The sequence below is a fragment of the Lissotriton vulgaris genome, chromosome 8 (assembly GCF_964263255.1).
Source record: "Lissotriton vulgaris chromosome 8, aLisVul1.2, whole genome shotgun sequence".
Lineage (NCBI taxonomy): Eukaryota > Metazoa > Chordata > Amphibia > Caudata > Salamandridae > Lissotriton > Lissotriton vulgaris.
The window spans coordinates 1,262,042,063-1,262,068,552 of record NC_141696.1 but is presented as its reverse complement, the minus strand read 5'-3'; the positions used below and the strand labels follow the sequence as shown (position 1 = coordinate 1,262,068,552).

At 48.6% G+C, this 26,490-nt stretch overlaps 1 non-coding gene and 1 pseudogene across 1 annotated transcript; one reads left to right on the top strand and one right to left on the bottom strand.

Moving 5' to 3' along the window:
* The first annotated feature begins 20,571 nt into the window (after positions 1 to 20,571).
* On the top strand, positions 20,572 to 21,477 carry LOC147698584 (uncharacterized; annotated as a pseudogene).
* Positions 21,478 to 25,737: 4,260 nt separating this feature from the next.
* On the bottom strand, positions 25,738 to 25,809 carry TRNAC-GCA (transfer RNA cysteine (anticodon GCA)). Its single transcript has one exon. It is a non-coding gene; the product is annotated as a tRNA-Cys (tRNA).
* Positions 25,810 to 26,490: the final 681 nt, after the last annotated feature.

Here is a 26,490-nt window from a genome sequence, read left to right as displayed (position 1 = left end):
TTGGGAATGGCCGGAGTCCTACAGAGCAGGGAAGGATGGACAGCAGGCGGAGGCGCGTGAACTGGCAAGGGATTCGCAGCCTCGCAGATCGCAGCGACTGCGTCTTCGCAGGCGCGGTTTGCGGGAACAATCGACATCACAGACGGCCGTGGAGCGTAGGGGTGCCCTAGACGCAGTGGTGACGATCTCTGGTGAACTGTTGCAAGCCACATCGGAGTCGTCCAAACAGGGTAGCGGAAAGGGACAGTCCGAGGGGGAATCCTCGGTCTCGGATGATCAGCGGCTGCCGCCGGTAACCCCTGTGATGGCTGACGGACTGCTGGATGAGTAACTACGGGACTGGGTCTTGGGATAGGATACTGGTCTTGATGGGTAGCATAACTTTGCCTGGCTTGTTTTGAGGGCGGGCTGCTGTGAAATAACATGGATCACTGGGGGGGTGTTGGATGCCTGGTCTGTGAGTGCCTGGGGCTGCGGTGGATGCGGGGTGCTGTACGGGGATCCGGGAGGAGAGATGGCGCGGGGGATTCGGGGGGGCGGGCGTGAGTAGTGTATTTGGATTTGTAGCAGGTAGCTCTTTAGGCCCTAGCCAACCCCCACTGGATGGTATTGTTTGGTTTGCCATGACTTTGCATGGTGTGTGCAGTTGGGGCGGTTTGGATGGGTTTCACTCTGTAAGTGCCTGTTCTTGGGGGGGTGGGCAGTGTGAGGGCTGGAGGGGGGCGCTTTGGGGGCTGTTTGTTTTGGGGATGTTGCCTGCTGTTGTGCTTCTGTATTATAACAGTGCTCTCTAATGTGCCCTTTTTGAATGTGGTCGTTCCTGTTTGGCAGCTAAGGGAGGTGGGCTGCTTTGTGCAGGATTTTGCGCAATTGTTATGGGTCTGGCTCCAGAGGTGAAAAGTATAACCTGGAATGTTCGGGGATTGCACTCCATGCAGCGTAGGTATAAGATACACTCCTATCTAGTCCGCAGGGGAATACAGCTTGCATTCCTGCAAGAGACGCATCTTACTAAACCTGAGGGGCGGGTTCTGTAGCGCAGGCAGCTGTACTATACTACGTATTCTGCCTTCACGCGAGGGGTGTTGATTTGGGTTATGGCCGGGGTCCCGTTTCAACTGATAGACTACTTAGTAGACCCGGGAGGTAGGTATGTAGTGGTTCGTGGCCGCTTGTATGGCCGTGAGGTCACCCTCTGTAGCGTTTATGCTCCTAGCGTAGAGCAAGCTCCTTTCTTAGAATCGTTGTCCTCTGCCCTGGCCGACTATTTCACGGTGCCAGTCTTGATGGGGGGGGGGGGATTTCAACTCTATCGCTGATGTGACCATGGATAGATCGCAACCTCCGTTACCTTCGGCCCGATAAATAAATTGGCTGTGGTTCGCATCCAATGGCAGGATAATTGGGGGCTTGTGGATGTTTGGCGGGCGCAGCACCCAGCAGCGAGGGATTACTCCTTTTATTCGGCCCTTCACGACCTCCATGTCCGGCTTGATGTGATCTTTTGTAGTGCTGGCCTGACCTCGTTGGCGGTCAGCAGTGAGTATTTGACGCGCACAATATCGGACCATAACCCCCTTTTGGTGAATTTTCGCTGGGTGGGGGAGCGACCCAGCATTCCCCACTGGAGGTTGCACCCTGAGATGTTAGAAGACCCGGTATTTCGCGTGGAACTTGGTGAGGGGATAGTACATTACTTTGCCGAAAATGCGGGGACCGCCTCAACGACTGCTATGGAGTGGGATGCTTTCAAGGTGGTGGTCCGTGGTGTTTGTATCGCCAAATGGGTGGTGGTACGGAAGCTGCTCCTACAGGAGATTGACCGGGATGAATTGGCGTTGCGCGAGGCTGAGAAGGCTCACTCTGATGGCACTGGAACACGTGATGACGTGCTGGCTCGTAAGGAGGTGGTGGCGGGGGGAGTCGAACGGCTCCAATGCTTTGATTATAAGGCGTTTGTAGCTCGGGCGCATGCGGAGTGGGACAAGGTTGGAACATTGTTAGCTTGGCTTGCGGACCCCGCTCCTCGGTGTGTGCCTGTCCTGACGCTGGCGTCCACCGCTGACCCGTTGGAACATGATCCGCAGCGGATCAATGAAGTGTTTTGTTCCTTTTATGCGAACCTTCACACAAGTTGCCTCCAGGCTGATGGGACGGGACCCCAAGCAGTTTTGGAGGATCTGGATTTGCCTACAATAGAGGAGCAAGAGGCAGAAACCTTGGGGCAGGATGTTACCCTAGCCGAGATCCGCTGCGCAATCAAGCAATTGGCGCGCAATAAAACGCCTGGGAGCGACGGATTGCCGATTGAATTTTACTCGGCGTACGTGGACCTACTGGCTCCAAGACTATTGATGGTATATCGGGAGGCTCGGAAGACAGGAAGGTTGCCGGGGTCGACTAGGGAGGCCATCATTATACCGCTTCTTAAGCCTGGGAAGGCACCGACTGATCCTGCTGCGTATAGACCCCTTTCTATGCTCACTTCAGACTATAAAATATTGAGTCGGGTGCTCGCCACTAGGCTCCTCCCGTTGATGACAAGGCTGGTGTATGAGGACCAGGCGGGCTTCATCCCGACGCGTAATACTGCCAGCAGCGTTCGTAGACTGCTCGGGATCCTTGATGCTGGAGGCGGGGGGGGCGGTGAAGCATTGGTGTTGTCGGTCGACATCGCTAAGGCGTTTGTTAGCCTGGAATGGCCATACTTGTTCTCGGCGATGGAGGCGTTCGGGCTTGGGGCTGGATATATTGGATGGACCAAAATTTTATATTCATCGACCACTGCCAGAGTTCGAGGAGGACCGTTTCTTCCTCCTATCCAGTTGGACGGGGCACTAGACAGGGCTGCCCACTCTCTCTGCTACTGTTCGCTCTCGTGATAGAACCGTTGGCTGCACGCGCAAGGTTGGGGGCTGCGTACCAGGGCCTTCAGCTCCGAGGCCGGAACCACCACATTTCGCTGTATTGCGATGACCTCCTTATGTTTTTGGAGGATGCCGGGGACACCCTGAGCGGGGCAAGGAACCTGCTTGATCGTTTCGGGGACATCTCGGGCCTGCGAGTTAACTGGGCCAGGACCTGTGTTTTCCCAGTGTCTAGTGGGTGCGGCCCACCTGCATTGTCACCCGGTTTGACGTGGGAGCCAAGGTGCCTGCCTTACTTGGGTGCGCGAGTGTATCACGCACAGGGGGATCTCCTTGAGGGTAATATCGAAAGGGCTATGCGGGGCCTGAGAGGTAGCATGCGGTTCTGGGGCTCCCTGCCTTTATCAGGGATGTGGCGAGTTGCGCTCCTGAAAATGGTGGCGCTTCCACGCTTCTTATATTTTTTTAGGACTTTACCGATACGAATATTAGTGGTGTTCTTTCGACGGCTCCGCTCGGCAGTGTGTAGCTTTATATGGAGGACAGGTTGGCGTAGAGTGGCTTTGGATACATTGATGAGATCCAGAGAGGAGGGGGGTCTGGCCTTGCCCGACTTTGAATTATATTACCTGGCCGCGCAGTTTTAGGTCCTCACCCAGGCGGTGGCATTGGAGTTCCGGGGACCAGTGGGGGGGATCGTCCCTGACGTGCCGCAGCACGTGTTGTCATTTGTAATACTACAGCAAAAACTGAGACTGGCTGATTTGTCCATGGCGGAAGGTACCTTGAAGTATTGCTGGAAGCGGTATCACAGCAGGATTGGGGGTGCTGCGACCATATAGCCTCACATAACAGCATGTATTGCACAGCAGCGTAAGAATATACACTATTGGTATGACAGACCCTACCGATTATTTTCTGTGTTGTGTGATTCTGTTGATAGAAAAAACAAGCTTTTAGTGCTCTTCGAATTCTAGATGATTGTTGGTTCTTCTCATCGTTGCACGAATCTAGTGATAAGGCTCGGCCATCTGAAGATAGAAGTTGTTGCTGGAGTTTGTCATTTCGTGTAACAAACGAGGCACCGCCCTAGAGTTTGGAGGTGTTGCTGGATGGAAGGTGCACGTTTATGTTGAAGACAGATTGGTCTGATCTCACTGATTGCACGATGTGCAGGGCTCATGCTTTGAGGGTGACCATTCTAGCCACTGGCAGCTAGTGGAAGGATTTTACTGCTGTTTAGCTGATGGTCCAAATGGACAGATTAAGAGCAAGCTTGGTCGCAAAACAATTTAGTTAATGTTATATAGGTTTTTAAGTGACAAAAAGCTTGTCATCAATTACCAAAGACATGCAAGATGAGTAAACTCAGGATTTCACGGCTCTTAGACATTTTTTACAGAGTGAAAAATATGCAACGTTTTAAACATTGGTTCATTGACTCACTCATGGCATATTAATCAGCTACCCAGAGTTCTGTCCTCAGTTGGCTGTTGTCGCACTAACAGTACTGGTGGAGCTACAGGGAGCTCTACTGGAGGGCACCATATCTTTACTAATCAGAAACGTGTGCTGGGGGTTCCAGATATCCTTGAGATCAGAAGTTGGGGGTGGGGGGTTATCATATAGCTCACTGTTCAGTTTCAGTGTATCAGGTCTCGACGCCAGACTTGAATTTTTGGGGCGCGGCCTTTGCCCAGATGATGGTGACACACCTGTTCATGAGGAGTAGTGCTGTGACTGTACATTTGTGCACCGATTTGTCCAACTCTTGTACGTGTTCAAGCAATACCATGAAGGGGCTTTGTTTCAACGCCAGCTCATCAAAAAACTGGAGCCCTACTCAGACATGAGGCCATTCTCCTAATCGGAAAAAAGCACAAGGCTTTTTGTTGTATAACACTCGCCCACCAGGGTTATCCCTTGGTGGCATGCTCTCCCCTTTGTTGTTTGCCCTGGCCATGGAGCCCTTAGCGGCCCAGGACAAAGCGGGGCAACGATATCCGTGACTTTGTCTGTGTACAGGGTCAAATCCATTATATTGCGCTTTACACCGATGATCTATTCATGTTTTTAGCCAATACAGCTGACGCCCTCGCCGGAGCAAAGTGATTGCTTCATGCCTGGCGCTGTTGCTGGACTCAGGGTGAATTGGTTGAAGTCTTTCCCAGCTGCTCCATTGGATGGTGGCCTTCCAAGTATGGATGGGGGCAGTGAGAACATCATTGTCTACCGTACTTGGGGATCCTAATTTATCATGCACAGTCAGATTTATTGGAAGGTAATGTGGGTCGGGCCATCCGGGTCTTTAAAAGTAGCCTTGACTTTTTGGAGACCCTGAACCTTTCAGTGGGTTAATTTACAAATTAAGGCAAAAATACAAAAAAGAAGTATGGCTAGAAAAATCAAAACACCAAACTGGCATCTGGCAATCACTATTAGCACACAGTAAATCCAACAATAATGCTAAATTTTGGGCAGAAATAAACAAAATCGTAAATGGAGCTGCTATGGACTCGAACGCCAACATACTTGAGGATGATTGGATACAGTATCTAGAACACACACACTGCAATAAGACGCTAGCATGGAGTCCAACCTCCCAGACCCCACACCAAAAAAACAACCAAGATGTGGATTCACACTTCAATGTAAACTGGATAACGCCGACACAGGTAGAAATAGTACTAAAAAACCTAAGATCAAAAGGCGCACCTGGACCAAACGGCTTACCGAACGCCTTGTTTAAACAAGATCGTCAGTTCTGGGCGGAATATCTCACCCCTCTATACAACACTGTTTTTCAGTCAGAAAGCATTCCTCAATTATGGAGAGGCAGCATCCTCCACCCAATCTTTAAGGCAGGCTCAAGATCTGATCCAGCTAATTATCGTCTCATAGCGCTCATAGATGTCGAGGCCAAAATCTACGCCTCGAATCTGCTGACGGCCTTAGAAGACTGGGTACGTACGAAAAAAATCCTCCCGATGACGCAGACAGGTTTCAGGCCAGGAACCAACACTCTATGTAACCTGCTGGCGCTAAACCTCTTGGTCGACAAAGCAAGGGAGAAAACTACCAAGCTGTACACGTGTTTTGTCGACTTAAAAGCAGCGTTCGACACAGTCCCGAGGGAGGCCCTATGGCAAAAAATGGCCTCCTGGGAAATACCATCAAAGCTGTTGAGGGCAATTGTCAACCTTTACTCATCCACCTGGGTAAGAATAAAATTAGGGAACGGAGGAAGAATAACCAGAAAAATACCCACCCATGTAGGCCTTAAGCAAGGTTGTGTACTGGCACCAACGCTGTTTAACATCTTCACAGCGGACCTGGACACGAGCATCGCGGAGACAGAAAGCGACCCACCAAAGCTAGCCCAGCATAAAATCAGGAGCATACAGTACGCAGATGACATCGTACTGTGTAGTCAGACCCCCATGGGCCTCCAACGCTCCATCACAAAGCTACACGATTACATCTGCGCACAGGGCCTGCAAATCAATTTTAAGAAAACAAAGATCGTCTGTTTTGCCCCGCGATCAGGGAAGAAACGGTTCAAATGGCACATTGCGGGCAACACCATAGAGCAATCTGCCTCGTACAAATATCTGGGCATAGTGGTCGACTCCAGATGGACTCTGAATGACCACCAATTGTACAGAAAGGCTCAGGCAAACAAATTACGTTTTGCACTAAACCTACTGAAAACAAAATTGAATTGCCCCTCAAACTCGCACTTGTTGAAGGTAATAGCCGCCAAGTTTCTACCATCTCTAACTTACGGGTCGGAATTGTACAGGTGCAAGGATGCAAACTTCTTGGACACGCAACAGTCAGAGCTGTTCAAATATATTTTCCACATCCCGAGGTTCGTATCCCAATCGCAGATTCGCCTGGAATTCGGCCTAACAAATCAACACCAAGTCAGACAAGCGGCTATTTTAAAAATATGTTGGAAACTAAGAGCAGCGCAAGAAGACACGCTCATGGGTTTGTGTTGGACGGAGATGAAGCACCAGAGAAATTCAAAAAATGACTGGAACACAGTATGCGCGAATGCCCTGTCAGAACTCAATCTGGAAAAGGCATGGAATACAAACCAAACCTTCGCGGCTTTTAAAAAAGTAACCAACGGAGCCGCTAAGCAAAGATCATGGCTATTAGATAAAGCAGCAATAGCGAACAAAAATCACGGGTGGACGGTGCTGGCCACATATGGGAAAATGGAGCCTCAACCTTATTTAGTCAACCATATATCCATGGCCGCCCAAAAGACTCTTCTAGATCTACGGCTGGGCATCTCCACCTTAAAAGAACACACACCAGCATGGAAGCAAACATGGTCGACCACTGACTGCAGACTATGTGGACAAAAGGAAGAATCATTGTTGCACATACTTTGCATCTGCCCCTCTCTGAAAAACCTGAGACGCTACTTTCTCCTTCACTCATTTCGTTTTTTTAAAATCAGAACATGCCGCTCGGCTGTCATGCTAGCACTGAACAGCCAACAATTGCAGACAGCTTGTAGAGCCGCAAGATTCTGACAAAAGTCATTGCAGATAATACAAAATACTGAGAAACACAATACTAAAGCTCTGAAGCCGGATGCGTGAACGTATAATGAACTAATTCACTGAATACCCTCTCTCCTCTCACAAACATTCCAATTCCATGGATTATTAGAAAGTTTCCTTTTAACCATTTGAGACTTTGTACTCTTTTTAATTAACCTGTTTTATGTTACAACATTGTAAAGGTTTTAATGAACTAAATACAATAAAATTTTTCACCAATTTTTCACCCTCCCCGGGCTGCTGTACTATTTTAAAACCCTCCCCGTCTGGATACAAGCATCGACTTTTAAAGAGCTCCAGTCGATGATCACAGGGTTTCTCTGGTCTGCTGGCAGACAAAGGGTGGCGTTGAAACCCCTAATGAGGCCAAAATCTGAGGGTGAACTGGCGGTTCCTGATTTTGAGACCTATTACTTGGCGACTCAGCTACAGTGGCTCACCCAGGTAGTCGCGTTGGAATTTAGAGGGTCGGATGACCGGGGGGGAAATGTGGGGCTCTGGGCAAGTACTCGCATTATTTGCAGCGGCCATTGTGGCTTAAGGCACTCACTCACTAGTTCAGAACGTTTCGGCTCTGTTGGAACAGGAGCCAGAAAAGAGCGCAGATCACGCATCCTTAAGCCCCTGAGATCCCTTTGGCTATGTGCACTGTTCTGCCTCATGGGGGCAGCTGGACTGCTTTTACCTACTGGAAGGAGAGGGGTCTGTATACAGTGGGGGACTTGTATGAGGATAACTCCTTGTTTCCCTTCGGTACGTTGCGGGATAGATATGGTCTGCCAATATGTTGTATTAGCAGCGGGCATCTTTAAGACCTTTAAGGTAGTTACCTGCCTATATAGGCATATGACGCATGAAGCCCTAACCCCATTGCTGGTGCTGCGACACAAGTGGGAGGATGATTTAAGCGAAAAAATTACAGAGAAGGTGTGGGCTGAACTAGTGCAGTGGGTATGGAAAAGCTCTAGAAATGCTTGTTTTCAGCTGGTGCATTTTTTTATTCTGCACCGGGGCGTACCTCACCCCGGCTAAAATAATGCATATTTGGGCACAGGTTCCTCAATGTGTCCACACTGCAATATGGAGGGTGCGGATTTCCGTCACATTATGTGGGCCTGCCCCCAGTTTAGGATGTATTGGGAAGTGGTGGTTACGCTGCTGTGTGACATCATGGAGAGAGACATAGAGCCCACAATAGGTACTTGTTTACTGCACTGGTTCCCTCATACCTCTAAGAATAAGATCACTAGTAAGTTCTTGGACTTGGGCCTTCTCTTGGCTAAAAGAGATATTACGGCACACTGGAAATCCAAGAAGGGTCCATGTGTTCAGAGATGGGAGGCCGAACTCCTAAAATGGGTTGAAAGTGAAGGCACAGTTGGAGTACAGTTGGCTCGCCGAGCAAATAGTGAGAAAGCTTTGGAGGCAGCAAGTGCCTGGGAAGCGTTAGTAATACTGCTGAAAGTCATGGAGGTTGATCAGGATGTGGACTCCGCAGCTGGGGATTAGGCTGATGTGCTCTGATCAAGGTGTATTCACTACTTGACTTCCTCTATTTGGGGTATTCCTGGCGTTTCTTGCCTCTGACAGCATTATACTCCCTGATACTGGCTGCAGTTTGCCTGTAATGTACTCTTTTGGGCTCCACCTTGCCTTTACCATAACTTTTGATATGTGTGATATGCCAAGAAGGGGGGAGGAATAAGTGGGAGGGGGGAGCTTCGTTTTGTGTTCCTAAATGTGTGGCACGGGTGCTTCCCACATGATCTTCATTGATAAATGGCCTATGTTGAAACAACTGCTTTTGATGCTCTTGCTGATTATTGTAATTAATATAGTGGGGAATGCTACACGATTTCTGTTGCATATGTCTTGGTCAAGAATACCTGGGGTCGACTAGGGTATGTTCAATCAATAATGATCAATAAAATAAGATTTATTACTGTAAACATAATCAATATTAATGGAAGGTTTCTGTTTAAAACCTCTGCGAAACAGGTGTTAGTTGCTGCTTTGAGTTAAAGTAAAACGAAGGGATCATAAGAAACTCTTGCAACTAAAAAAAAGCGCTAAAGTTTCAATAAAGTTCAGAAGATACATAAAACCTGGGCCCGTGAAGACTTTATTATGGAATGTTTCTTGATTTCAATGGAGCTTCCATCTCCTATATAGATTATAGATGCGAATGATGGTAATTGAGTAGAGTAGTGGTACCTGTTTAGAATGCTGGAGAAGTTGGGACTGGATAACGTTTTATTGGAAAAGGTTGAATGGCAGTATACACAACTTAAGGCGGTAATAGCCCCTAAATGTTTCACTTCCTCAACTTCGATATAGCTCTGGGAATTAGACGAGGATGCATGCTGGGTTGTTTATTTCAGGACTGGATCACTGGTAGCAGCGATCCGTTGAAATCAGGAGATTCAGAACTTAAAAGCCATAGCAGGGGAATTTAAAGCCTTCTTTTACACTGATGACATTTTAGTTATATGCTATCTGATCCTGCTACATCAATACAAGCACTAATCTCGCAAGTAGCATCCTTTTCCAGGTTTTCAGGACGCTATATAAATTGGTGGAAGTGTAAAGTTCTCACGAAGACTATATGACTAACGGTGGCCTCCCTCAGACCTACTCGTGTTAGGCGGAAGAGGTGGCCTTCCTCAGACCTACTTGTGTTAGGTGGAGGAGGAGGCCTCCCTAAGACCTACTCGCGTTAGGCAGAAGAGGTGGCCTCCCTCAGACCTTCTCGCGTTAGGCAGAAGAGGTGGCCTCCCTCAGACCTACTCGCGTTAGGCAGAAGAGGTGGCCTCCCTCAGACCTACTCACGTTAGGCAGAAGAGGTGGCCTCCCTCAGACCTACTCGCGTTAGGCAGAAGAGGTGGCCTCCCTCAGACCTACTCGCGTTAGGCAGAAGAGGTGGCCTCCCTCAGACCTACTCGCGTTAGGCGGAGGAGGTGGCCTCCCTCAGACCTACTCGCGTTAGGCAGAAGAGGTGGCCTCCCTCAGACCTACTCGCGTTAGGCAGAGGAGGTGGCCTCCCTCAGACCCACTCACGTTAGGCGGAAGAATGAACAACTGAACTGTGAGTCCTGGTGACCTGGCAACTGTACCAAATGGTGAGAGAAAATGTGGATCCTCTGTTAAATAGACCATCACAAGACTTCGTTAAGTGGTCCAAGTTACAGAGGAACAGGGTTTAGATTGTTCAAATGAATGTAGCTCCTGACATTAACTATCTCTTTGCAATGATACCCCGCTCAATACTGGCTAGCCTCTTCCACATTTGGAACATGGCTATTAAGCACTTTGTTTGGGGAGGATCTAAACCTAGGTAAAAAATTTACAAATTGCCTGCGGCTACCGAGGCAGGAGGATTGCAACTCTCACATATGGAGTCCTACTGGATGACATACTAACTGGTACAGCTTAAATATTTGTTGCAAGACCACTTGAAATCATAAAGCTGGGTTCACATGGAGAGTGCTTGCATGTCTGCAGCAGGTGGGTTGACCTATATGTATACTAAAGACTTGTAAGTTGTGAAAAGTTAAAACTAGTTTTACACTCCAAGGCACATTGAAAGCAGGTAATCAATCGGTGGTTAAAGTGAGCAGGATCTGTTGGGAACAGTGCTCCTATACTTTACTAATTAGGCATAAAGTATACTTTTTAAAAATAAAAACACGTTCCAGGATGCACGCTGGCATTTCCATTGTTTGTGTTCTTCCATCTATTTGTGGTCCTCGAGGACTAAAGTTGGGCACTTTTGTCCTACTGTAGACAGACATCTGGTGACATTAAACTCTCAGACAAACACACACTTGTTACTTGTAATACAATGAAGTCTTGTACAACTGTAAGCTCATTGGGATCAGTGTTACTGTACACACTAATTCACTAGGGCCAAACGGGAACTCCGGCAAGAGGCAAATATAGCGGTTTGTGCCGGTCCCTGGGACGCTTCTCTTGGGGGGGGGGGGGTGTTAGTGTCAGCCAATGAAGCGGCTGGCACCCGTCCCCCTGGGTAATGATTGGATGTTGGGGCAGATGCCCCGGAAGCTTTCAAATGCTTCGGGGGCAGTAATGGCAGAACAGGTCCCAGATCCTGCCGGGACCTGCTAGAACTGGTTCCTAGCTTTACCCCACCAATAAAAGGAGCGCAGAGCGGCAGCACGGTCTCAATTAATTTTCTCATTTCGATTTTGATTGATTGGATTATTAATTCTCATTGGATTGGATTCCAGATTCAGAGGAGAACATGTGATTCGATGGCTGCACCTGATTAGGGCTCTCCCTCGCTCGGCTCTCTCACTCCCCACTCCTCTAAGGTTCTGGGCCTGCGTTTCCCTGGCTTGACCGGGGCCAGGCTGCGTGCCAAGGAGGGGAAGGAGAAGGGCTAGACTCACCACCCAGCTTGCGCCTCTTGGGTGCTGGGCCTGCGTCTCCCTGGCTTGACCGGGGCCAGGCTGCGCACCAGAGAGGGGGGCAGGCTGAATACCTGAGAATCCCAAGGGCTTTCTCCAGACCCACCCTCCTGGATTGACCGTTCCCGCTGTGGCCCGTGCGTGGTGTGCAGTCTACCTGTGAGCCGCCACTGGATTACCGGGGGACAGCAAAACAGTGAGTACTTGCCTCAATTGCATTGGTAACTTGATTCTGTGCTTTTGACCTGGTAAACGCTGTGATAGCTTCTTGCATCGCTTGAATTTGTGATCTTGCATTAACTGATTTTGTGGTTTTGCATCATATGTTTCCTGCGCTTCTCACCTACTAAACGCTGTACTGTTCTCCTGCATTGCTTGCATTTGTGATGTTACATCAACTAATTCTGTGGTTTTGCAACATTTGACTTTGTGATACTCTGGATCTTGCGACTCCCCTAGCAAACTGTTTGTGGTTTTGTTTTTTCTCAGCAAAAGCTGAGTGATACTATATCCGTAGACGCCCCATAGCTATTACATTATGTCTGCCCAAGGCGCTCCACAGCCCCCCAACAAGCAGCATCAACTATGGATGCAGACATCGGGGCTCATCCCAGCAACACTGAATACGACATGGAATGGCGCACTAAGCCAAAGAGAAAGGGGCGCAACTCAATTCCAAGCTCACCGGAAAAAGTCGTGAAGCTTGCCCGCGCACCTCTCATTAGCCCCACAATTGCAACCTCAAACCGCTATCTGGTTCTCCAACATACCCAGAACCACGACAACCACCTTCAGGGCCACGAGGTACCTGAAACAGAGACCTCTTCAGGCCTCACAAAGCCACTACAGTTCCCTCCCATAATCCTGAAGAACTTAGCCACCCACAAGGACCTCGTGGAGATACTGGATGAACACTGCCCCTCCCCATTCACAATCAAGCCTAGGCAGGACCACGCTAAGATCATGCTCACCACACCAGAGGACTACAGGAGTGTGACGAGCATGTTTACAGATCAGAAACTGGAGTACCACACCTTTTCACTGATCAGCGCGAAAGCCCAGCGCTTCGTAATACGGGGACTCCCAGCAAACGCATCCCTCGGGCACATCACCAGGGACTTATTGGAACTTGGACTTCCAGTCAAAAACATAACACAGATCGCCTCTCCAGCAAGCAAAGAACAAGAAATGTCCCCTCTTTGTAGTAACCCTGTCGGCAAGCCTTGATGGGAAGCCAGCAGACCTCTCAGGTGACACACGGCTCTGCAGCTGCACCGTCACCACAGAAACGCCTAGAGGGAAGCGAGGACTTGTCATGTGCTACAACTACCAGCGCTTGGGGCACACCTCGGCTTTCTGCCATCAGAAGCCAAGGTGCGTACGCTGTGGAGGCGGGCACACCTCTAACCAATACACAAGGAACCGGGAAACCGAACCAGCAATATGTGCCAACTGCACAGGACCCCACCCAGCAAGCTATCGCGGCTGTCCCTACCTGCAGAAGGCAAAGAAGGATGAACAACGCAAGCCACCCCCACAACCACAAAGTCTTCCCAACACTCATCAGCAACAGACCAGCATCAAAGGAAGACTTACAACCGCAGACCTGCATTGGCACACAGGATCCCTACCCCCAATACAACCGACAGCTGTAGTGATGCACACGTGGATGGAAGGACATACGCGGACGTCACAGCACCTAAGCAAGTCAGCCCACCTCCAACAACCACACCGGGACCATCCTGTGAAATAGGCTCAACCAATCAAATGGCAGGAACTCATTGTGAAGGTTGCGAAAGTAGTCGCAGACATGGACATCCACCCTGTGGTGACAATTGTGGTGAATATCATCGCCGGACTTTTCCCAGGTGAAGAAAGCAACTCCCATGGCAGCAAAAACTAAAAGAAACTCTCTCTTCTTGATGTGGAATCCTAACAGCATTCAGAAGAAAACAGATGAAATCCTACACCTGATGGAAACTAAGGATGCTAGTGTTGGGCTTATCTCCGAGACTCATCTCCAAGGAAGCCAGAAGCTTAACCTTGCAACCCACAGGGTGTACCGCACAGATCGCCCCAATGGAGCCAAGGGCAGAGGAACAGCAGTCATTGTCAGCACAAAAGTGAAGCACCACGAGATTGTACTACCACCAGTGGGGAGCATTGAAGCAACTGGTATACAGATCCAAACACTAGCAGGCCCTCTACGATTGATTGCTGCCTACTCACCCCCAGAAAAGCCACACCCAAAAGACCTAGATGCCTTACTAGATCCCAACATTCCAACACTAATTGGAGGAGACCTTAATGCCAAGCACCAGTGCTGGAACTCTCGCACTGCAAACACGAAAGGACACGCTCTACTTGCCCACTCAAGGAAGAAGGACTTTGTAGTGGCAGGCCCAACTTGCCCTACACACTACCCAGGTGCTGCATGGTACAAACCTGATGTCCTGGACATAGTTGTCATGAAGAACCTATCACAATTTAAATCTATGGAGCTTGAGACTTTGACAGCGCTGACATCTGATCACAACCCAGTGTTGATCACAGTTGGAGATGTGATTGAAAACCAACAACAGGGCACCAGGCACAACTACAAGAAGGCGTACTGGAGTCTCTACAAGAGAAGCCTGGAGGAGACACTGGCCCCTGGCCCCATACGCTGCATTGAAGAAATTGATCAGGCGGTCCACAACTTCGCAGCTGCAGTCCATACTGCTATCGAACGCAGCATTCCCCAGCAAGAGCCCAAACGCTGCTCCATCTACGACCTCCCGAATGGCATCAAGAAGTCGATAGCTGTCAGAAACAAAGCCCGGAGAGAGTGGCAAAAGTACCTTACCCCTGATCTGCTGAAAAAATACGACGAACTGACAAGACAGCTGAAGATGCAAACAAGCCAGCACAGAGGTGAGAAATGGGAAGCAGCAACAGCAAACCTGAAGGACTCGGACAACTCTCTCTGGAGAATGACCTGACGCTTGACTGGAAAGAAAGAACCAAACCCACCCATACAAGGAACGACACACCTGGCATGCAGCAACAGGGACAAGGCTGAGGTCCTCGCCGAGACACTGGAGCATCCTTAAGGCCTAACCAGGCAAGCAAAATGGCAGCAGAAGTTGAACAAGAGGTCAAAAAGCACCACCTGGAGCACCTGCCAGAAACCGAAGCCTCAACCATTGAGGAATGCTCAACAGGTGAAGTCCTAGCCCTAATAAAGAAATAAAAAAATGGCAAGGCTCCAGGAAAGGATGGAATAACAAACAAAGCCATCAAGATGCTCCCAGATGCTGCCGTGGATCAACTTACAGAGATATTCAATGCGTGTATGCAGCAGCAGTACTTCCCCCAAAGCCTGGAAAGAGGCAAGAGTCATTGTTTTCCCTAAAGCTGGAAAACCACTACGAGACCCTTCAAACTACCGACCCATAAGTCTGCTATGAGGCCTATCGAAGCTCTTTGAAAAAGTTATTCTCGCTAGCCTCACAGACTTTGCCTCAAGTGAAAACCTCCTCTCCAAAGAATAGTTTGGGTTCCGGAAAGACCCCTCAACAAATCACCAACTTCTCAGAGTTGTGGACATCATCAGCCATGGATTCAACATCCACAAGTCTACAGGAGTAGTCTTTCTGGATGTAGCCAAAGCATTCGACCGAGTATGGCACAAGGGACTGCTCTACAAACTCATCAAGCTCAAGTTTCCAAGCTACCTGGTTAAGCTGCTGTCTAGCTACTTGTTAGAACGGATCTTCCACGTGGCGGTACAGGAGGAATGCTCAACAACACGCCCTATCCTCGCTGGAGTACCTCACGGATCAATCCTTGGACCTTTTCTCTTTAATATATTTACCAATGATATCCCCACGGACTTAAAGAAGACTGATCTGGCTCTTTACGCTGATGATGTTGCAGTCATCTCCCAATCCTTCAGCGAAATAGAAATGGCTAAGAATCTCGAGGCATCACTCAGCAGACTCGCTGAATGGTACAGCGACTGGCAGATCACCCTGAACACAAGCAAAACCACAGCAACACTATTCACCAGAAAGCTAAACAGGAAACACCCACAGATCCTCCTCAATGGGGATGAGATCAAATGGAAAAGAAGCAGCTCCTACCTAGGGGTGACTCTGGACTCTAAATTCAGCTGGAGAAACCACGTTGAGAAGAACTGCCAGAAAGCAGCAACCAAACTGGCTGTATTGTACCACTCCTGAAGACCAAGTCGATGCCCATACAGAGCAAGGTGTGAGCAATCAACACAATAATACGACCAACAATGATGTATGCTTCACCAGTTTGGAGTGGCTGCCATCCGAGGTATCGACAAGACTTGCAAAAAGTACAGAGCAAGGCCTTACTTATTGCAGCAGGGGCTTCTAACTTCACAAGAATAGCGGACCTCCACAGAGTCCTGGGCGTTGAGATGCTAGACGACCATCTTCGCAAACTCAACAAGAATTTCTACAAAGGGCTGGATCAAAAAGAAAACCCACTGATCAGTAAACTTGCCAACATCTCTGCAAACCCATTTGACCGCTACCCGCGGCCCATCAAAGCACTAACCTTGTGAAACTGAAACAGCAACGCAGCATCCAAACACTCATCACTGCCTGAAGGCAAACGCCCGGCTGGTCCGCAAAACTCATCACTGCCTGACAGCATAATCGCCTCGGCAGGCAACCAAAACCCTTTCACTGCCTGACGGCATAATCGCCTCGGCAGGCACCCAAAACCCTTTCACTGTCTGACGGCATAATCGCCTCGGCAGGCACCCAAAACTCAACACTATCAGAAGGTACTGGATAGACAAAGACAAGACTCTTCGAGGAAAGATGCTGACAATTCTGCAAACCCAACTGACTGCTTCCCGCGGCCCATCACCGAGCTGACCTTGTGAACCAACCTCAACTGTGACAAAGTACCACAGATCAATAAGGAAACCGAAAACAGCAACTATAAAACTCATAAAAGAATGTGGAGTAATGAGGCAACTGCCTCGGTATCCAAAACACACAACTGTCAGAAGCCATCTGACAGATGAAGAGAAGACCCAGCACGGTCTCCTCCTCGCTGCTCCGCTGACGACTCCAACCGCCTCCGTCCACGTGACTGAGTCTTTTTCACTGCAGGTCCTGTGTGAGGAAGGCCTGTCGTGAAAACAACTGCAGCAATGCTGACACAGGGCTTTTTTAGGCACAGCACCTCAGAGCAGCATCGGCCCTTGATCGTTCCTGGTTGGCCTACACTGCACCACAGCTAGGAGCCACGCGGGTTGGAGTGAATACTCTCCTGCCCCACTTGATTGGACTTGTGGGAGTGGCTCTGGCTGTTGGAGTGCTTTTGGTCGATCGGGATTGAGACCTGGTGTTTTTTGATGGGAGGTAAGGGGCTATGTTATATCCCTGAATAGACCTACAGTAGTTGTTTGGGCCCCGTGGGTGCATAGGGCTAGAACTGCAGCAACATTCGTGTAGGGGAGTGTATTTTAGGCCTGTGGCTTAGTGGTTAGGGTTCGGACTCTTGCTGCAAAGGTTAAATGTTCAAGTACTGGTATTCCATGGGTGGTTTTTGAATTAGAGCACTATCATTATAAGGCTCTGTGTTTTTTCTGTTTGGGCATAAAGCGGTGATTGCAGGGCAGTCTACATTAAGGGATATTTGGCCAGCAGCAGTATTTGTCATGGGGCCCTGGTTTTGTGCTGTAGAATTTGATGATGGCGCCTAAGGTGAAGAGGGGTTAGGTTCCCACTTGGATAGAGGCGCTGATGTGCACGATGACAGATATGGGGCAGTCCTTGTCAGAGTTACATAGGAAAGTAGATGGGTTTGAGGAAGCGGAAGAAAGGCCTAGACGTACGGGGGTAGCCCCCAGGGCAGCATTCCCTCCGGTACCCCGGAGATCTAAACCCAAACATGGAGGCGGGGGCCTGCTCCATGGTTGCCGGATGCAGGGATCTTAGAGTCTTCAGCCCCAGCAGGGAGATCTCAGCCAGAGGAGGTGGATGGGGAAGCTCCATTAGGGGTCACCCCACCAGGGGGTGCGGGTCCCCAGCCAACCAGGCACAATGGAGGTCCCAGTTTAGAGGGGGCCCGACTCAGCCAGTAATACCCCCCTGTGAGTCCCTGGCAGGTAGTATGCCTGTACAACCAGACTTGGTGGCCAGTTTAGCAGCGGTGCTGCTGTGGTTAGCCAAAGTGGAGACAGTGATCCCTTCTGCAGGAAGTGGTGTTCTGCTAGCCAAAGGGGATGCAGTGTAGGGGGCCAGGAAATTGGTAGCAAAGGGGCAAAGCACGGGGTGCCCCAGACAGTTTTGGGGGACCCATCGGAGACAGTTGCTGGGGTTACCAGCGGGACAGGACAAAACAGTGCAGTAACCAACAAGAGTGGCCCTGATCTTTCCAAAACTGGCACAACAGAAGTCGAGCATGCCAAGTAGCAGGATTGCACGACAGGAGGTATGGTGCAAGTGCTACCGAGTTTAGGCTTGGGAGAACTGCAATCATCTCGAGAGCGTCTGGGTAGACACATCTCACAGAAGGTGAAAGAAAAAATCTGGAAAGGGGAATATATGAACATGTTTTCTTTCTCAGTTGACAAGGAGGAAGCAAAAAAGATGAGAGGATGGGCTTATCCAAGGGATTGGGGCGATGGGCCTATCAGGAAGAAGATTGATGGAACTCTAGTAAACTGGATAAAGGCATTCCCCAACTATCATGTAATACGGGTGGAGCGGTTCCCTGGGCTAGGCGCGCAATTGGCATGCTATCAAAATAGGATCACCTGTACACATGACGAATACACAGGAGTGGGATGGAAAGAATATGACAAGGATTTCAGGAGGGTGAAGGCATCTGATCCAGGCTTAATTTGGGATCAGAGTGATGTCACCATGTGGTTACATCACATGAAAACTCCAAGCCAAGACACGTCAAGAGTGCAGTCCTTTCGAGCAGGCACACCACATAGCGCAGGAGGGGGTGCCAAGAAGGGGTCTTGGGTTCATGAAGGTTCAGACATGTATGTTCCTTCAGTGGCCTCTCTTCCCATCCGGAATCCAAATGTTTCAAAAATTCAAAGGAAAAGGGAGGTTAAGAGCATTAATGAGGACTTATTGCTTAGCAAAGCTCACTCACTGATAAAAACAATAGCATTGATACCCTGGTTAAGTATTGTTGCCCAAACAAAGCCCAGACTCTTTTAGAAGGCTTCAGAGATGGCTTTAGGATTCCTGCACTTGGCTATTCTGGAGACTCTTGCTGCCGCAATCATCAATTGCTGAGGGATAGCAAGTCTGTGGCGTTGGCTAAAGTGTTGAAGGAATTGTGTTTGGGGAGACTAGCTGGCCCTTTTGATAAGATACCAGTTGAAGGTTTTGTTTGCTCACCGCTGGGGGTGGTGCTAAAAAAAGATCCGGGGGAGTTTTTCTTGATCCATAACTTGTCCGCTCCCAGGGGTCAATCACTGAATGATGCTATTGATGGGGCCCTGTGCACTGTGAGATATGCATCATTGGATCAGGCGATTGCAATGCTGCAGACACTTGGTTCAGGCACATTGTTGGAAAATCTGACATAGAATCTGCTTTCTGTTTACTGCCAGTTCACCCACAAGACTTCCATCTTTTGGGATTCCAGCTAGAGGGGAAGTACTACATAGACAAATGCATGCCATTGGCGGGGTGCTATCTCTTGCTCCTATTTTGAGAAATTCAGCTCTTTCCTGGAGTGAGTTTTCAGGCAAGTGACTGGGCACTAGTGGGTGTTGCACTATTTGGATGACTTCCTGTTGTTGGGGGCATTAGGGTGTCAGGAGTGTGGCAGAGCTTTGGAAGCATTTTGTACACTCATGCATGAATTTGGCGTCTCCCTGGCACCAGGGGAGACAGTGGGACCGGCCACGAAATAGAGTTTCTTGGCATAGAGTTGGATTCAGTGGAGGGTGTATCACATCTGCCACAGGGAAAGGTAAGGGGTTTCACACTGGCATTGGAGGCATGCCTGGGCAAAGAAAAGGTCACCTTACATCAACTGCAGAAGGCAGTAGGAATGCTTAATTTTGCGCTAAGAATCAAACCAATGGACTGCCCATTTTCGCGTTCCATAACACAATCAATGCCTGGTTTGAAAGAGAAGCATCACCACACTCAGTTGTTCAGCTAGGTTAAGCAGGATATGTGGATTTGGATGGCATTCCTGCATGATTTGAATGGCTCTGTAGTGTGGCCCAGCCCTGCTAGGTCCAGCCCAGACCTTGGCCTAATGACAGGCGCTGCTGGGAGTAAGGGTTTTGGTGCCATTCCAGGCCCCCAATGGGCAGCGCAACGTTGGCCAGCTTGGTGGATTGACACTGGCTTAACAGGTAACATTGGATTTTTGGAATTGTTTCCCTTCTTGGGGGCCTTAACCATATGGCCGCACCAGTTTTGCAATCAATTTGTGTCTTTTTGGTCTGATAATATGGCTGTAGTGTAGTGCATTAATCAGCAGTCTGCTAATTTTAGGAGCATGCTTCGCTTGTTGAAAGAGATAGTACTTCAATGCATGAAATTAAACATACTGTTTAGTGCCTGGTATGTCCAAGGGGTACTCAACCCCGCTGCTGATGCATTGTCTCGTTTCAAGATGCAGGTTTTCCGGTCCTACCACCCACGAGCAGCGGAAAGTCCAATGCCCTTTTCCAGAGCAATTATGGCAACTTGGTGCCCCAACCTATCGGACCTCTTGGCAGCTAGCCTTGCATCCAGGACCACGCAGGCTTATGAAGGGGCTTTTACCACCTACTGCACTTTTCTTGGGGATGGCTGGGAGGGGGCATGGCACGAGCCAACGGCTCTCATATCTTTCGTGAGGGTATTGAGAGATGGGGACATTTTGTGGCTTGCGCCAGATGCCACATGGCGGCAATCTACTTTTTTGCAAAAATGCAGGGACATAGGGATCCCACAGACTCCTTTGCAATCAAAAGGGCATTAAAAGGGTGGCAGCGCCTACAAGGTTCCCAGCCGGATGCCCGGCACCCGATTAGCGTGGAGGTATTTTCAGCCCTCATGGAGGCATTGGGGAGAGCATGTAGATCCATGAGGGAGATTCATCTTTTCAGGTGTGCTTTTTCCCTCACCTTCTATGGTGCCTTTAGGATGGGAGAATGGGTGGCATATAACCAGCACGATTGGCATGGTGGGCTTCAATTTGCACATGTTCAATTACAGGGGGGATCTTTATCCTTATCAATTCCTAGATCCAAGACAGACCAGAACGGGAGGGGTGACCATGTTATTCTTCACAAAGCTCAAGGGAGCCCATGCTGTCCAATAAGCAATGTAGAGGGTTTTCTGGCTTACAGATCACAAGGCGCCGCAGGTCAACTCCTCATTAATTAGGATGGGACCCCTCTCAAGAAATTTCATGTGGCAGGATATTGACATTGACGCTGGGGGCGGCAGGCTTGGATACATCCAAATTGGGTAGTCATTCTTTCAGGATTGGGGCAGCCACTGTGCCCTGGCTAGGGAACTACAGGGACATGAGGTTCAGAGGATAGGGTGTTGGTCTTCTGACTGTTACAAACGATATGTGTGTTTACACCTGCTCTAAGTATTATTGGCTAATGGTTGGTTATTTGATTCAATCTTTTGCAGTTTCCACGTCCTGTGCCGCAGGAGGGGAGCTAGTCGTTGTCCGCCGGTCAACGGAGCATCACCATTCCAGGTTACCGCCTGGAGGCCAGGTCAAATCGAAGTCTGGATTATAGGTCACTCACATGTGAGCAGGTTGAAACAATATTTTTTCAGAGGCAATTTCAGGAAAGGGCCCACCAGGCGGGTTTCATGGTGTCACTGCATGGACAAGAAGGATTGTGACTGTGCCACTTGCGCAATGATTTTGGTGCTTTGTTAGCTAGGACTCCTGCGGCACCCGCTGTAGTAATAGTACATTTGGAAGGTAATGACCTGGTACACCTGGGCAGGAAGGGAGTGGTTGAGGGGCTGTTCACGGAAATGGGGTGGTTGGCCAGGAAGTGCCCACAGGCAGTGCTAGTGTGGTCCCACATGATCCTGAGGTTTCAATGGTGGGGGGAGGGGGGAGTAAGTCAGTGTGGGCTTTGAATCCCTCTGTGAAGAGAATCAATAACACGATGATTAGCTCTTTCGGTCCCCAAGACTGCAGACGATTGCGCATGGGTGCATCCGGGGTGACCGTTTTTTTATCCAGGACGGGGTTCACCTCTCTAAGTTGGGCAATGAGTATTTTATTGAAAACATGCTAGCCTGGATGTTAGGGGCGAGGGACATGCCTAATTTCTAATGGATATTTTACTGTTTATGTTTTTCTCTCCCCCCTTTTTTCCACTCGTAATTTATGTAAATCGCTACAGTGGTTGTGTGCAAAATAATTCTAAGACAAACATGACTTAATGTTTTTGTCCTGAAGATGATGCATGTATCTTTGAATTGCATCGAAACGTCGTCGACTCTAATAGCACCATATGTTGTTTTGGATTCAAAGAAATGTCGTTAACAATGGGTTGCTCAAAATGAATCACAGTCTGCTATATTAAGTAACAATGCAGACCGCCTTGTGCGTTTTTTACATAAAACCCTGTCACTTGTTTTGTCTTGTTTCCTGTGGGTCACAGGTTGTGCCCACTTTTGTATAAATGTTGAAATACTTGAACTACTATAACAAATTTAAATAATAAAATCCTGTCCGGCTGGACAGAGGTTATATACTATTTAGTATATGTCTATTCCTTCACATGATCCTAAATAACTAGGGTCCCCTGTCTTGTACAATAGGGGCGAGGGACAGGGCATGCCTTTTGTCAGTAAGCAGAAGGGTGGGGCAGATAGTCAGTCAACTATCCTGGCCTGTGGCGGTAAGGTCATGATTGGTTGATCAATGTTTTCCATCTTTTAGTAGGAATCCCATTATTAATGGGGACGCCTGGGGGGGGTGGGGTTTAGGCCAATCCACGCACAGGCGCATGGGCCCCAAGTCAGTCCCTTGGAAGCAGTATTGGAGGGCGTAGGGGGTGCCCGAGGGAAGGGATCTGGTGGGCAACCGGGCCTCCTGCGCAAGGTCCTCTGGTAAGAAGTGGGACCTAGCAAGTGGTTGAGACCAGTCATGACCTCGCACGTAGACTCATCCGGGATACGCAGAAAACAAAATTGTACATATTTCAGTTTTAGGTTAGGTATGGCTATGTATTAGATATGTGTTAAGGTTAGCCATAAAGAAGTGTAAATATGTTGTATATGGAAAATCTAAAAAGTTATGAATATGTGTGGGTTTTCTGCGCATTGAAAATTATTGAATTTTCAAGTATGATTTTTAATTTTAATAAATTATGGCCGGGGTTATCCGATCCCTATTCCAAGACCTGTGTGGATGTTGAATTATTATATATGCCTCAGGGTAAAGGGGGAGATGAGTAAAATACCCGGTGGTCACTGGACGGAAGGTGACGGTCAACCTGTTGGAAGGAGACTCGGCAATACCTGGCCATAAACAGATGTGCACTGTAGAAAGACAGTGGTAAATGTACACAGGCTTGTGATACAATACGCACACTGCGCCAGTGTCATTGTGCACACTATTATCAGTAAACATACGTGTTACTGTAGATACATGGGTAAGAGTAGTACACTGGCTCCTGATACTGCACGCATATTGAGGCCAGTGTACACACCAGGCATGCTACTGTAGAAACACTGCAAACAGTACACAGGCTATTGATATTGTGTGCACATTGGGGCCAGTGTACACACTGGTAACAGTACACTTGCTTGTGATGCTCTACGAACATTGGAGCCAGTGTACATAAAATTAACAAACGTGCTATTGTAGAAACACTGGTAATGGCACACAGGCTACTGATCCTGTACGCACATTGGGGCCAGTGTACACACCAGTAACAGTAAACTGAAGTTCTGCTGTAGAAAAACAAAGGTAATAGTGTGCAAGCTTTTGTTACTGTACACTTACTAGTAAGAGTAAACTGACATGCTGCGTATGGTTTCCATTTTCTCAGTAGGAACTGTTCGTTTGTTGGTTAACATAAACGCTGGGATAGTACAGACTAATTCTATGCACCCCCTCAGCAGATGTTGACCTATAGACCAGCCAGCTCCCAGTGCCTCCATAAGCACCCCTAATCCTAGTATGGTAACAAATGGTTTGGGCAACCTCAGAACCTGACAACCCTGACCTCCCAAGGAATTGTGGTAACAGATCTAGAACATGTTTGGTCAGTCACTCGTGCTTACTCAGAAAGTTACACAAGAAGCACACAAAGGGGTGTTTCAATATTTATTGAACCATTCTGATTCTTGTAAAGAATATAAGCGCTGCAATGATTAACAGACAGAATCAGATCAAAGTGATTGGAAATACAAGGATTGTGAAAAGATTGAACTATTCCACCATCGTTCTCCAACTGTGAATATATGCTGGCATATAAGTACTGGGTATGTTTTACTCCTACTATGCGCTCCCGAACCTAGTTGCCTAGGGTGAGTGTTCTGCCAAGAATCCCCTACTGGATGATTTAAGTACCCATTACCTGCAGGCAAGGTATGTAGGACCTTTCCTTGGTCACAAGTTGGACATCCCTCCTCGCAGAGGGTAATCGCAATCCACTCAGGGGCAGCTCCTCCGTTAGGGCGAGGAGCGTCGCCTCACTGCTTTTTCGCAGTGTGAGAAGCAGAAACATAAAATTGTATTTTAAATACCATCTTATGTTTCTGCTTCTCGCTCTGCGAGTAAGCAGACGGGTAAGCCTGGTTGGGGCGGGCGGGTGGGCGGGCGCGGCAGGTCAGGGAGGAGTGGCTTGCCCAATGCTGTGGGCCCTGACAGTTTGGTTGGCCCTCTGAATCAGCTGGCCTGAGACTCCGACACAGCGACCACCTTGCAATGACAGCAGACCGCTCCTCTAATATGAGCACACAAATGCGTATTTATAACAACACCATCCATGCTTCTGCGTCGAGGCTTCAGACGGGCTGGCAATGTTTTTTATCTTTGTGATAGCCATGCCGCCTCGTGGACGAATAACAAACAACAACATTTGCCCAATGTGGGTCTAGGCTTTTGACTAAATGGTCAAGGTGTTGTGATAGTATTCTTGCGAAGTAGATTTGTAAGCAAATGTGCTTTCAGAGAAACAAATCCTGCATTGATGCGCAAGCAAAAGTCATTGTGCAGAAAAGAAGGCAACTTAAACTTGTATATGTTAAATGCCAGTGTTTTTTCGAGGCCTAACCTAGCCATGTGACAATGCTACTATTGAAACACACTTGCAACAGTACACAGGTTTGTTACTGTATAAACACGTGTGTGAAAGTGTAACTACATCCACTGTATACACACTCGCAGATTTGCTACAGTAGACACACGCTATGTTGCTTTAAAAAACAACAAATCCACGGTGTTGCGGTGCATACTTTGGGGCTTAGAAACATGCGATACGTTTATCCACCTATTTTCCTTCGCACATTCAATTCTTACGGTATGCATAATTATGAGCAGCAATCTTTGTATAGCTCTCTCTCTCTACGCCGTAATACAGTCTCCAAGCGCTGCACATTAAGCAAACGTGCGTGTTAAAGTACGCACTATTTTACTGTATGCACAAGTTTCCGAGTGCCCCTGTGTGCTACTTTATTACACCTTTTTTATTGTAATTGAGCCACAGCACACATACTGGGCGTAATACCAAAAACATTGTTTCTTTTTAGACGTCTCAGTGCTGCATACACAATTTGCAATACGACTGACGCTTGTTTTTACTTGTTAATCACATAAATCCTCCAATTGTATACACTGCAATTATATTTATTTTTACTAAAAATGTGAAGGGGGCACCCGGATTTGAACCGGGGACCTCTTGATCTGCAGTCAAATGCTCTACCACTGAGCTATACCCCCTTAGGTGTAAGCAGTGGACTGGCCGTGTTATAGACTGCTGACGTGTGTCTCACGGGATGTGCTTCCTGTTCTCTGAAGCCAATCGTTTGTTCACCAGTGAGAGGCCGTGGCGCAGCCTGGCTGCTGGGGGAGGGGAGGGTAGGGGAGGGGAGTGGAGGGGAGTGGAGGGGAGTGACCATAGCTGGCTGTGAGATATGTTTATCGAAAACTCCGAAGCCACCTGCTGGCTCAATAGTGAGGCAGCGCCTCAAAATATGGCTGCTGGTGCTGGCCCTGGGGAGGGACTGCCCGTGGCTTAAATGAATATTAAATATTTATTGTACTGGCACTTATATAGCGCTGTACCCCCTGACGAGGCGCTGCGGCAGTCCGCTCCCCTCGTAGCAACATCATGACCACCGTGACACCGTACCACGTATTAACTTAATATGTAGAGGGGGGGGGGGGGGGGGGGAGAGGTGGGGTTGTTTGGGCGTGAACTATGTCCATGCTTTCTTGCAGAAAGTTCCCATACTTTTTGCTAAAAAAAGCTGTACATTATGCAATGTAATCATGCCCGCAATGCCCGTGTGCTAAATTCGCCCTCTATAATATAACTGCAAATATTTAAATAAATAAAAGATCGCATCCCTGCACGGTTAAAACCAAGATTGAGCTGCTGCAGGAGCGGGTCTCCAGGGA